The sequence below is a fragment of the Xyrauchen texanus genome, chromosome 30 (genome assembly GCF_025860055.1).
Source record: "Xyrauchen texanus isolate HMW12.3.18 chromosome 30, RBS_HiC_50CHRs, whole genome shotgun sequence".
NCBI lineage: Eukaryota > Metazoa > Chordata > Actinopteri > Cypriniformes > Catostomidae > Xyrauchen > Xyrauchen texanus.
In genome coordinates, this window is record NC_068305.1 from 38,542,854 (window position 1) to 38,556,257 (window position 13,404).

Consider the following 13,404-nt stretch of genomic DNA (forward strand, 5'->3'; position numbering starts at 1 on the left):
CAGTGTACCCTCATAATGAGGCGGCCTTGTTTGTTCATACACAGTATCATTTGATTAATGAAAGAAAATACAAGCTCCAAAGATATTTAACTCATCAAGGTAAAACACCATGCCAGAAACATATCATATAAGAGATATCTAACTTATTAAAAGTGTTTTCAGTAAGAAGTGCATCCTGTATTTTAATGAGACACACCATATATTTTAGAGATACGTGTCAGCATAAAGGAAATACACCAAAGATATATGTCAGAATACTACTAATTAACAGAAACAGCAAAACACCAGCTGCAAAAATACAAGACACCATTCATATAATAACTGATTAAAGAGTACATCCTGTATTTCAAGGTTGTATACCATTCTTTGTGTTCTCTGCAGCATCAACACTTTTAGTAACCTCATATGCTCTCTCCTGGCTCACACAAAGGCCTAGAAACTCATATAAGTATTTTGATATCTAAGAATGATTATTATACCATCTAAAAAATGATTATTCTACAATATACCCAACATGTAACAGTTTATAAACAACAAGTTTCTTAGTATTGTAAAACCATTAACGCTAGCAGCAAGTTTAAATGTAACTAATATAACACGACAAGAAACAGGACATGGGATTCATTTCATTTTTTGTGTTTTAGCACATTTCAGCAAAACTGTACAAAACAAACAAATCATTAGCCTACTTACACTTCAAACCTGTGACACGACTTAACATACACAAGATATCAATATAAACAGCACTAAAACTTGTTCAAAATCAATATAAACAGCATCAATGTAGAAAATGTTCCCAAGACATAGACTAACGCTCAATAACGAACAACAAACAATACTTTTATTATATAGTGTTTGTATTTTAAATCACATAAACTTAATGTATATCTTCCTCGTTAGTATAGTGGACAGTATCTCCGCCTGTCACGCGGAAGACCGGGGTTCGATTCCCCGACGGGGAGAAATATCTTTTTTTACAATAAAGGTATCTAAATCTTATCTAAAGGTCAATGGTCAGAGTGTGTAAATCTGTGATCTTAAAGGTCTACAAGAACGCGAATGTGCAACTGCGAGCAAACATATATCAAACATGTGTACAACTTTACACAATGATTAATCAATTTTGTTGTGTATTGTGGGGGCAGCATTACTGCTTTGGAGATAGATTCAATAAACTACATTATGTTGCTTGAAAACGGTACTTGTATGTTATGTTTCCAGATAGACAGTCTGATGTTAAAGACAAAACTAAAGTAAAGTACATAATTGTTAGTACAGTGGACAGTATTTCCACCTGTCACGTAATAGTTGTTCATACGTTCATATAGTTTGTGTTTGCTTAAAGGTTTCAGGCTACCAAAACAAAAATTCGCCCCTTCGGGAAATGGTTAAGCTTAACTTCCCTTAACTTTTCCCATTCATTCTTAATGGTAGTGCTTAAAATTACGGATGTAATATATTTTTGGCCACACGTACATTTCACGGCGCTGTTCCAGGAGTCTGAAAGATAAGGAGCGGACAGTCGGCTGTCAATCATTCGCTGCGCTTACCAAGAGGACACGCGGTTATTACGTTTATTATCGTATGTTTTGTATGAAATGTAAAGTTAAAATATAGTTGAAACATTGAATGCATTTATTGTTTAATCAACAGTTCCTAAACCATGCTCATATACAAGGCAACTATTTTCGTTTGTAAAGTTAAATGTTTGGTAATTAATCTTGAATTAATGAAATTCTGAACAAATGTACTGTAGGTTAACACATTTAGGCTTATATTAAGCATATCCAGTACTTGCTGGCATCTGCAAGGTCAAGTACCAGTGGGTGGACAGGTGTAATACATGTACACAACACGTGTAAGTCAAAGTAATTAATATATTTAACTGAAATTGCTTATTGAAATTGTGCTTTATGTGTATGTATGGACTGCTGTGCCGCTTTCAGAGTCGCAGACTCAGTGCCTTTTGAGCACCTGCAGTGGGATGCCTGGAAGACCACTGAAGCTATTTTGGTAAAGGTTACCTTGGGGAACCTAAAATATTTATGTGTCTCTCGCATGAAGTTCAATAAGGACATTGTTGTAAAACTGTTTGTTTCACTGTATGTCAGGGTTTAAAAAAAAATTAAGAAAATATATAGAAATGAATAATACCAGGCATTTGAACTGGTCATCTCCAAGCCCATCAGCCCCTGTTGCACACAGATTTATAAAACATGCACAGGCAAGAGTCAGTAGCCACCCTTTTTGTCACACTTCAACTTTTATAACATCATATCAATTAGCATTTTTAAACTATACGTATCATGCTAATATATGCATATTATTTGCAAAATTGGACCGTTGATCTAAGTGAAATCAGAATTTGCTATGTATTTTGTGCACAGTCAAATTGTGGTGGGCTCTTTCATATTTAAGTCGAAGCTCCTCAGAAAGCTGTTTTGCCATATCCTTAGGTGATTTGAGTTATACAGCGAGTTAGGTGATACAGTGTTTTACAGATTGCCTTTTTTATGGATGAGGCAAATATATATATATATAAAGAGGATCCACTTTATTTAATCTGTATTCAAACCAGTAATGCTGTCCCACAATACAAACAAAAATAGAAAAAAGACATTTCTCCCCGTCGGGGAATCGAACCCCGGTCTTCCGCGTGACAGGCGGAGATACTGTCCACTATACTAACGAGGAAGAGATAAAATCTAACTGTCGGAAAATGGGCCTTGTATGTTACTCAATATAATTGCTGTAATAATAGCACTGTAAATCGCTTTGGATAAAAGCGTCTGCCAAATCCATAAATGTAAATTGCAATACCTGACAGGTACTTCAATAAAATATTACCCTTTTTCTGCTACAGAAGACCCACCATTAAACAGGCCTTCAAAAAAAATTACTTATACTAATTTAGTAAAAAGCGAAATATTTAATATAAAAAACAAATGATGGTCTTACAAACTCAAGTGGGAGAAACATTTCACTAAACGGTTGCAGACATAAATACAACGAATAACTGACAATAACATAACTATTGTTACATGTAGCGTAGTCGTTACTTTCTTTTTTTCTTTCAGTTTGAGCACATTAAAGCTGCAGATTCGCTACAATCAAAGAATCGGCAATAAAACCAAACTATACACTTTATCACAAGTCATTCACTAGCAGTTTACACAGCAGTAACACTTTCCATAAGTCTACTTAACGTTTACAAAGTACAACATGAAAACATTAAATATCTACTAAATATTTAAGAATCATAAGTTCACTTAAACAAATATAAGATCTGATATTTCACCTCTGAAGTAAGCCCCACTATAAAGCAGGGCATCAAAAAATTACTTAATACTCATTGTGTTCCTCCCCACGGAAATCTTTAGTAAAAGGCGAAAGATTTATGCGATATGAAGAGAAACATGAGTGTACTGACGAAACACAGATACGAGCAGATACTCGAGTGAGTGAAACACATTTCACAAGAACGGTTAGTAAGAATATGGCAGTCATCAAGAGCATATATAACATAACTAACAGTAATGAGTTTATAATTAGAATGATACCACCAAACTGCAAACCAAACGACTAAAAAATACAAATAAAATACTTTGCGAAGTAAAACGAGCAACATTGCATTATGGGTACAGGCTCAACGTCAGGTTTGATCGTCCGCCTCCAACACACACCAGAGCCCTTCTATTGAATGAGCCTACAAGATTAACAAAGCGATGCTAAACGCGGCGGTCACGCATATATTATATGGGCGGTTCGATGGCGAGGAGACCAGATCTTTTTATTTGGAGATGCTTCAGTATGCTGAATAAACTTATTTGAGGAAACGGCCAGGTAAACTTCAAAATGTTTTACTTGATGATCCTTTTGGAGTGAAATGTGTGTGGAGTTTATAACGATAAAATGTATGTTTTATAAAATAATCACGAGCACGTCTGCGACAGCAAGATGACACTTTACGGCTCTCCCATTCATTTGAACTGTTATCCGCAAACAATGACTTACTGCCGTAACACGCTAGTTGACCGTTTAGTCTCTGCTATGGAGTTTGTCATCTCTAATAAAAGTTCTCCACAACAATTTATTCACAATCGCAAACATTACCAAGCGAACTAAAGCGCCTTTATTTCATAAAATGTTAATTACAGTTTCTATATAATATTTAAATTATTCAAAAGAAAGCAAGAACAAAAAGCACCGAAAATCTACTGAATATGCTTCCAACCCACATAATTATGCCTCACAACACAATCGAGCGCGGGAACCAGCAGCCACATTCTCCATTACTCTCGTTCAGTTACTTCAGTGGTGATGGATATTATTGCACTACAGCCCAAACACGATTCAAGCTAACAATCGAAGCCATAACACGTAATTATGATTTTTTTTTTAACAACGATTGTTGAAGTTAGCACAATATCATACAAACTCTTCACACATCACCCATTTTTACCAAACGACATTGATTTCGCCAAATACCTGATGTTTCATCGCCGTTTCCCCACACACAATCACTGAAGTTTACGACACTATAAATTTCGTAAAAATGATCAATCCGTGTCAACAAAGACCCACCTTTGCCATCTTCTTATAGTTCAACAGATTTCACGCGTTTTACAAGCCTATCTTTTCAATGAGAAAAAGTGTTCACAATTTTCACCTTCAACACATTAAGAAAATGGCAGAAGAGCTTCACCTACAGGTCCTAATTTTTGAGGTCAAATGAGGCCTAAAGGTAATTAGAGTTCACAACATTTGTTTTTTGATATGCATGTTTTCCAATACAATTATAAAATATTTTTTAGAAATAAATAAAACATGAAAGCAGTCAGGGTTTAAAAGAAATTATGCAAATTAATAATACCAGGCATTTGACCTGGTCATCTCCAAGCCCATCAGCCCCTGTGCACACATGCACAGGCAAGAGTCAGTAGCCTACCTTTTTGTCACACTTCACATTTTATAACATCATATCAATTAGCATTTTTAAACTATACTTATCAAGCTAAAATATGCTTATTATTTGCAAATGTAGACAGTAGATCTAAGTGAAATCAGAATTTGCAATGGATTTTGTGAACAGTCAAAGTGAGGAATGGTTTTCTTAAACACTTTTAGGAGGAAGTGTTCTGACCATTTGACTCCCATTTTTGCAGCAGCACCCAAAACAGGATAATCAAGATCTCATTGATCACAGCATATGAAGACACTGTGCCAGATGAGAGCATCACTTTTCTAGCAACTTTACGTGTGTGATCTGACCTGAATACCTGGCCAAATGTGCCTTATAGGACCTGAGTGAGAGCCACCTCTTGCCACGTATATTCTTGAGGAAGGCACTCAACCAGATAATATGCCATCAGACACCCCAAACCAGTCCTTGTAACCCCCAAACAATGCTGGTGTGTCATCATTCCTTAGGGATCCCATGATGGTCCTCTGGCCATACCGGCCTGCTTCAGTATCTTTGGTGTTCTGTATGCTGAGCAGTAGGGCAAGGTGGGCTCTTTCGTACTTAAGGCGAAGCTCCTCAGAAAGCTGGTTTGCCATATCATTAGGTGATTCATCCATCACCGTTTTACTGATTGCCTTTTTATGGGTGAGATTTTGCTGGTAGCTTGTCCAGTCACTGTGGTTTATCAGCAAACCAGTATTTTTTGCAAGCCTTACAGCATAGACGAGAAGCAAGGATGTAATATTGCCCACTAGTACCAATAATTATTCTGGTTCTACCCGCACCAGAAGACACAACATGAGGTTTTGATAGCACCACAAGGAGACCATATTCATAAGGTGTCTAACTGGTTGTGATACTGGCCAAAGCCCCATAGATTCCATCTCTGTTTGTAATTACATATAGCACCTTTAAGCATTACTAAAAGAACAAAGGTGTTTTTGTTTCCCAAAATGTTTATTATTTCTTAATAAACCTTAAATTATTTGATCAAAGTAAAAAAATTAAAAAGGAACAGAGGATCCACTTTATGGAATCTGTCTCCAAACCAGTAGTGCTGCCCAACAATACACAAAAAATAGATAAATAATTGTGTAAAGTTGTATCGCAGTTGCGCTTTGACCACTGACCTTTTAGATAATAATGTAAAAAACATACTTCTTCCCGACGGGGAATCAAAACCCAGTCTTTTGCGTGACCCAGTCTTTTGCAAAGATACTGTCCACTATACTAACGAAGAAGTAACTACTACTAGCTGGAAAATGAGACTTGTATGTCACTCCTTCTAGATGGAGTGACATACAAGCAGTTTTAGCAAGTCACATCTTGAATGTATTTGGGCACGTATCTCTGAACGTATCTCTGCCTGTGGGCACTTACTGGGTAACTGCTGGTGGTAATGTGGACTGTGGTACAGAGGCTTTACCCTGTGAAGAAGGCCTGCACAAAGGAGCTGGTAGAATGCAACGACAGAAGACTTCATGTGATGTTGGTGGATACTGTGGTACACCTGTATGGAACAAAGCAAATCAAGTTTTTAAAAAAAATATTCTTTTTTAATTGTAAGATTTGATTTAAATGTATGATTTGTCTTTTTTTTTTTTACATCAGTTAGATGAGTTAAAATATTATTTATTTCAAGATAAACATATTATTAATATTACTCGGCAGTGTAGGACATTTTTGTGGAGACAAACTCAGCATCATCCACTCCAGTTCTTCATCCTCTTCCATTTCTATGAAATGAAACAAATGCACCAGTAGGCTCACTAGGCTGCAATAATAAATATTAAATACAATTTTATAGTAAAGTTCACTGATCTGGTTGATCAGTGGGAGAGCTTGAAGGAACTAGTGGCCTTGCAGAGTTGATGGTGAAGGGGCTTCTGCAGTCAGATGGTACATTTTACTTCCAGGAAAACAGTTCTTCCCCATTATAAAGGCAGCATACCCATCAGCCCTGATATTACAAACCTTCCAACTGTCTTGCTCGCGTTTCAAATCCAACTGTATTGTCATCCTCTGACAAAACTGGTAATGGACCTGGCCTTTCTGACAGATATCGCCAAAGATCCTCAATTTCCTTAAAGCTTTTTGAATACTCCAGAAACAACAGGAGGCTATCCTTGCAAGGACCCTCTGGGTTGAACCGCCCAGCCTGTTCTTCCTCTTCAACCTTACTGGACAGGTACAAAGTGTAGCTAACATCATTCTCCAATAACCAATGTAAGGACTTATCTTTGTACTCGCCGAACTGAAGAATGTATTCGCAAAACACCTCTTGCTTGTCCGAAACATCCCCCCTCTCTGTAACACAACAGAACGGACATTGCTCCTGAGTTGACTTTTCCTGCAACAATGGATTCTTTTTATTCTTCTTGCCTCTCCAGATGGGTCCTGTCGTAAATGTCCTGATAGGCCTCTCCTGAAAGACACATTGACTCTCTCTGGGAATTATTTTTTTTCTTTATGCTGATGACCAGAGAAGTAGTGCCAATACATTAAAACCTTCAATTTGAAACATCTGAAAACAATTGACCATTGTGATGCACTGTAAAATAATAGACCTTTGTTTTATCATTATTATTTTAATAGATTGACATTGTAAAACTCAGGAAATATTTTGTGAAATTAAATTATATTGGGAATGTCAATAATACCCAAAAAGGCATTTATAGTTATTAATTATGTTTTGTAAATTTAAAGGTAGGGTCATTGACCCTTTTACACATAAAGTACTGACTGTAGGCTTGTGTTGTTTAAGCATTTATCTAGTTACACATACAAACCTACATACAATTGTTAATCTACATTCATTACAAATGTCATAATAGATGTAGATACATGAACAAACATTTAACATTACAAATAATTAAACTATAATCCAATAAAACGTAACATACAATTTTATGTTTTACAAAGAGCTTGATTTATGAAGTCACAATAAGCAAATTCAATTCTGTAAATGTATATTTTACAAAACCAAATACAGGTTCCTGTGAACGATTTGGCTAAAACAAATCCAATCGTAAATCAATTCAGACGACAGCTAATGCATGACATCCCCAAGAGGTCCTCGCTGCAGCCTGTAGCACCATGACGTAGCTGGATGGTCCAATACATACTGGACGCTGTTACGCTTAAAATGTTGTAAAATCCAGTACGTATTGGACCATCCAGCTACGTCATCGTGCTACAGGCTGCAGCGAGGGGTGTCTCGACCATAGACATTATGTCTATGGTCTCGACAGTTGACTCGCTGAAATACATTTAGAAAAACCCGCCCCCTACAAAGAGCGAAACAGCGCCATGATTCTACGTGTGGTCAAAAAAATTTTGCATCCGTAGTGATCAGAACTACAATTGAGAATAAATGGGAAAAGTGAAGGAAGTTAAGACGAAGGTTCGATTCCCGGATCGGGAGAATTATGTTGTTTTTATTTTTGTAAAAACAAAAATCTCTCTCAAATGTCAGTTGGCAGAGTTGGCAAATCTAATATCTTAAAGGTCTACCAGGACGTTAATGGGCAACTGCGAACAAAGAAAATCAACCCAGACAGGGAGAAAGATATTTTTTGTATCATGTTATGTCAAAGATCAGTGAGCAGAGTAGATAAATCTGAGATCATGAGCAAACACTAAATATCATCATAGGAACTCTAAAGCACAAATTTACCCAACATTGTAACAATTTATAAACAACAAGTTTCTTAGTATTGTAACAATGTTAATGCTAGCAGCAAGTTTAAATGTAATAATATAACACGATTATGGAACTAAACGCTAACAAGAAAGAGAACATAGGAGTCATTTCACTTTTTGGTGTTTGAGCACATCCATTTCAGCAAAACTGTACATTCAAAACAAACACACCATTAGCCTACTTACACTTCAAACTTCTGACTCGACTTAGATAAATTAACAAACATCCACAAGATATCAATATAAACATCACTAAAACTTGTAAAAAGTCAATATAAACAGCATCATGTAGAAAATGTTCCCAACATATAGGCCAACGCTCAATAATGGACAACCCACAATGTTTTTATCATATAGTATTTTATACTAAGTACTGTAGATTATTTACCAAATTACAGAATTGCACAACTTTGAGAAGCAGAATAATGTGTTTTTTGTAACACATGGTATTTTGGGAGTCACGTGATGCCATGCTGTGCACTTTGCTAGTTTTAATACTTTTTATAACATAAACCGGTGAGAAATTTAATGGAGCTTTAATATAGGAGAAACTGCCCAAGAGAAGCCGGGCAGGAGAGAGCCATTTAAAGAATTTCAGTTAATCATTTATATCATAACTGGAGATTTAACATAGGAGGAAGCCATTTAAAGAATTTCATTAGAACAATAGAACAGAATTATACTGGAACTTTAAAATAGCAGAAACAGCCCTGGAGAAGCCGGGCAGGAGAAAGCCATTTAAAGACTCTGTTTGAACCACAGACCAAAAGGACAATGAATAGAAGAGGACTTAGGAGTAATCAATAAATTAAGATAATAACTTATAAGATAGAAGGCTAGGCAACCTGGCAGTGTTTAATAGGAAGTGGGGCAGTTAATTGACTTTTGGGAAGGCTCTTGGGGAGGGGCAGTGGAGAAGGATGTTTGCTAGGGGTGGGGATTGGGAGGGTAAAAGGGAATAACGGGGGTTAAAATTTGATTCTGTACATATATATTTTTGTTTTTCTGTTTCATTTGAGCTGTTTCCATCTTCCAAAGCATCTCCAATATTTATCCTTGTTTTACTACACCTCTGGTCATGGTGGTTTTTAGATGGATGGAGAGGCTTTTTAGGTCGGGTGGAATCTATTATCTCTGATCCAGTTTGTCTGCTGGCTTCCGTGGCTGCAGCACGCAGTGTTGTTTGACAGTAGGCCTACACTTGATCAAATCTGGCAACCCGGCGTAGTCGAAATACTATTGGTGAGTGGGCAGTTGGCGGGATCACACAGGCCAAAACGTAAACAGAAATTCCGGTCGGGAATGCAAACTTAAATGTAGAATATACTGGCTGTAGTATTGTTATCGGAGAAGCCAGTATTTCAATTTAGCATGTGTCCTTTTCTCTAATGACATATTATGTTAATTTTACAGATATAGCACCTTCAAGCAAAACTAAAAGAACAAAGGTGTTTTTGTTTCCCAAAATGTTTCTTAATAAACCTTAAATTATTTGATCAAAGTAAAAACCATTTAGAACACAATGTAAAAAGATGTTTCTCCCCGTCGGGGAATCGAACCCCGGTCTTCCGCGTGACAGGCGGAGATACTGTCCACTATACTAACGAGGAACTGACAAAAACATTCAGCTGTAAAACGACTGTTGTATGGTACTCCTTCCAGATGAAACGTTAAAGTAAAACTTAAACATTGTTTATTAATAATACATACTTCCTCGTTAGTATAGTGGACAGTATCTCCGCCTGTCACGCGGAAGACCGGGGTTCGATTCCCCGACGGGGAGAATCGTTGTTTTGGTCGAATACCACACACACATTTAAGCAAACACAAACTATTTACACAACTATTAACCAATATAATTTTTTTCACAAAACTTTATCCAACAACATCTGCCACACAATTATACTTCTCTGTACAAACTGCAACACATGACAAGTACTTTAATAAAATATCAGCAGGCTATCAAAAAACAAGAAAACACCCCCACAACTTTTGGGCATGTAAATACACCCCTGGTCAACAACTTTTGGAGGGGGACCCTGGGAGATAATTGGCACCGGGTATTTGCAAGTAATAATCCGTCCCTGCCCTAGCCATGATAATTTACATTTTTAATATATTTAAAAATGTAAATTTACATTTACATTTTAATGTATTTACGATACAATAGCGAAACAGAATATATCATTAAATATAATAAACTAACTATTAGTCATTTAAAATTCAAAAATACGCACTATCTACTCCTTAAGATACAAGTTCCAATTCTGATTTTTCACAAACACAGGAAGCCCCACTGTAAAGCAGGGCATCAAAAAATTATTAAATACTCATTGTGTTCCTCCCCACGGAAATCTTTAGTAAAAGGCGAAAGATTTATGCGATATGAAGAGAAACATGAGTGTACTGACGAAACACAGATACGAGCAGATACTCGAGTGAGTGAAACACATTTCACAAGAACGGTTACTAAGAATTTGGCAGCCATTAAGAGCATATATAACATAACTAAAAGCAATGAGGTTATAATTAGAATGATACCACCAAACTGCAAACCAAACGACTAATAAATAAAAAAATACTAAGAGAAGTGAAACGAGCAACATTGCATTGTGGGTACAGGCACAACGTCAGGTTTGCTCACCAGCCTCCAACACACACCAGAGCCCTTCTATTGAATCGAAACTACAAGATTAACAAAGCGATGCAAAACGCGGCGGTCACATATATATTCTATGGGTACACTTCATTATGATGATTAACTGCGTTTTTCAGTAAACAGCTAATCGCATGTCCGGTAATCTTCAACATGTTTTACACCAATCAATCCTTTTGGAACGAACTATGTGTTGAGTTTACTACGATAAAATAAATTAATAATATAATCACGGACAATTTTACGACAGCAAGACATCACTTTACGGCTCATTCATATGAAGGGTTATCCGCAACCGGTGACTTACTGTCGTAACACGCCAGTTGATCGTTTGGTTTAAAAGTTTTTCACAACAATTTATTCACAATCTCAAAAATTACCAAGCGAACTAAAGCGCCTTAATTTCATAATTGTTTATATTATAGTTTCTATATAAAATTTACATGATTCAAACGAAAGCAAGAACGAAAGTCTCCGAGAATCCATTGGTATGTTTCAAACCCATTATGCTGCCTTAAAAAAAAAGAGGAAAGAATCGTCAAGATAGTGATGTAGCCTTTGTAAAAACAACAAACAAAAATTTGTAAGGACCAGCTTTGAGACCAAATTATTAGCAATTAAGATATTATTAAACATGTCATAAAAAATATAAATATTTTTACAACAAAATAAAGCGGTATTTTCTTATGTGAAGAGAGTTTTCTAACAGTCGAGCGCGGGAACCAGCAGCCACATTCTCCATCGCTATCGTGAGTTACTGCAGCGCCCACCAGTGGTGATGGACAGTATTGCACTACAGCCCAAAAAAAACGAAGTCATAACAAGTAATTATAATTTTTAACAACGATTGCTGAAGTTAGAACAATATCATACAAACTCTTAACACCTCACCAATTTTGACCAAGCGACCTTGATTCCGCCAAATACCTGGTGTTCCATCGCCGTTTCCTCATACACAATCACGGTGTAATTACACAATTTTGTGAATTTAACATTAAACTATCAATCTGTGTTAACCAAGATCCATCTTCGGCATCTTCTTAAAGTTCAACATAGTCACGCGTTTTACAAGTCTATCTTTTCAATGAGAAAAAGGGTTTACAATTCTCACCTTCAACACATTAACAAAATGGCAGAAGAGCTTCAGCTACAGGTCCTAATATTTGTGTTTTAATGAGGCCTAAAGATAATTAGCGTCCACACCATTTGTTCTGTGATATGCATGTTTTCCATTACAATTGTAAAATATTTTTATAAATAAATAAATGCATGAAAACAGTCAAGGTTAAAAAAAAGAAAGAATATAGGAATTAATATTAACAGGCATTTGACCGGGTCATCTCCAAGCCCATCAGCCCCTGCTGCACACAGATTTATAAAACATAAAAAAAAAAATAAATGTTTTATTGAACATGAACAAAATGTACATCTATAATGGCATTATATTCATAAATGAAAACAATACAACAAATAACAGGGCGCACAGGCAAAATGAAGAAATAATAATGGGGGATAATTTATAAATCATTCATCTTCCAATAAACCAAAGCTTTTTTTTATCATCTTAAGGAATTTACAGGCTTGTTTAGTCTTCATATATTTCAGTGATGGAAAATAGTTACAAAGTAAATCCCTTTTAAATACAGAGAAATAAGGTTTTGAATTTATACATTTATGTATAAAGAATTTACCCAGAATAACAGTACGGTACGTTAATAAAGAATTCAACTTTTTTGTCATCCAATAACATTTCAAATACAACATGAGTCCTAGAGAAGGTAGGCCGAGACTGGATTTTTGTCTTCAACCAATAGGACATATTTTCCCAGAAAATATATGAATGCATACAATAAAAGAAGGGATGATCAGATGACTCTATGTCAATTTGACAAAAAGTACAAGTATTGTAGTCAAAGTTAAATCGAAGTCTTAAAAATGAACTTGAAGGATCCCATTAAATATTTTAAAGTGAGTTTTCTTTAGGAGCCACCGCCAAAACTAATATACTGGATTTGCAATTTTGTTTTAAGTTGGTTTATCATAAACTTGTAATATATCATTACGATATAAAAGCGTAGGATAT

The 13,404-nt window shown here is 35.9% G+C and overlaps 6 non-coding genes across 6 annotated transcripts; 2 read left to right on the forward strand and 4 right to left on the reverse strand.

Moving 5' to 3' along the window:
* The first annotated feature begins 890 nt into the window (after positions 1–890).
* On the forward strand, positions 891–962 carry trnad-guc (transfer RNA aspartic acid (anticodon GUC)). Its single transcript has one exon. It is a non-coding gene; the product is annotated as a tRNA-Asp (tRNA).
* A 1,660-nt stretch (positions 963–2,622) lies between these two features.
* On the reverse strand, positions 2,623–2,694 carry trnad-guc (transfer RNA aspartic acid (anticodon GUC)). Its single transcript has one exon. It is a non-coding gene; the product is annotated as a tRNA-Asp (tRNA).
* A 614-nt stretch (positions 2,695–3,308) lies between these two features.
* Positions 3,309–3,424, reverse strand: LOC127624475 (U5 spliceosomal RNA). Its single transcript, XR_007968178.1, has one exon. It is a non-coding gene; the product is annotated as a U5 spliceosomal RNA (small nuclear RNA).
* Positions 3,425–10,203: 6,779 nt separating this feature from the next.
* Positions 10,204–10,275, reverse strand: trnad-guc (transfer RNA aspartic acid (anticodon GUC)). The gene has a single exon. It is a non-coding gene; the product is annotated as a tRNA-Asp (tRNA).
* Positions 10,276–10,376: 101 nt separating this feature from the next.
* Positions 10,377–10,448, forward strand: trnad-guc (transfer RNA aspartic acid (anticodon GUC)). Its single transcript has one exon. It is a non-coding gene; the product is annotated as a tRNA-Asp (tRNA).
* A 506-nt stretch (positions 10,449–10,954) lies between these two features.
* LOC127624474 (U5 spliceosomal RNA) lies at positions 10,955–11,070 on the reverse strand. Its single transcript, XR_007968177.1, has one exon. It is a non-coding gene; the product is annotated as a U5 spliceosomal RNA (small nuclear RNA).
* Positions 11,071–13,404: the final 2,334 nt, after the last annotated feature.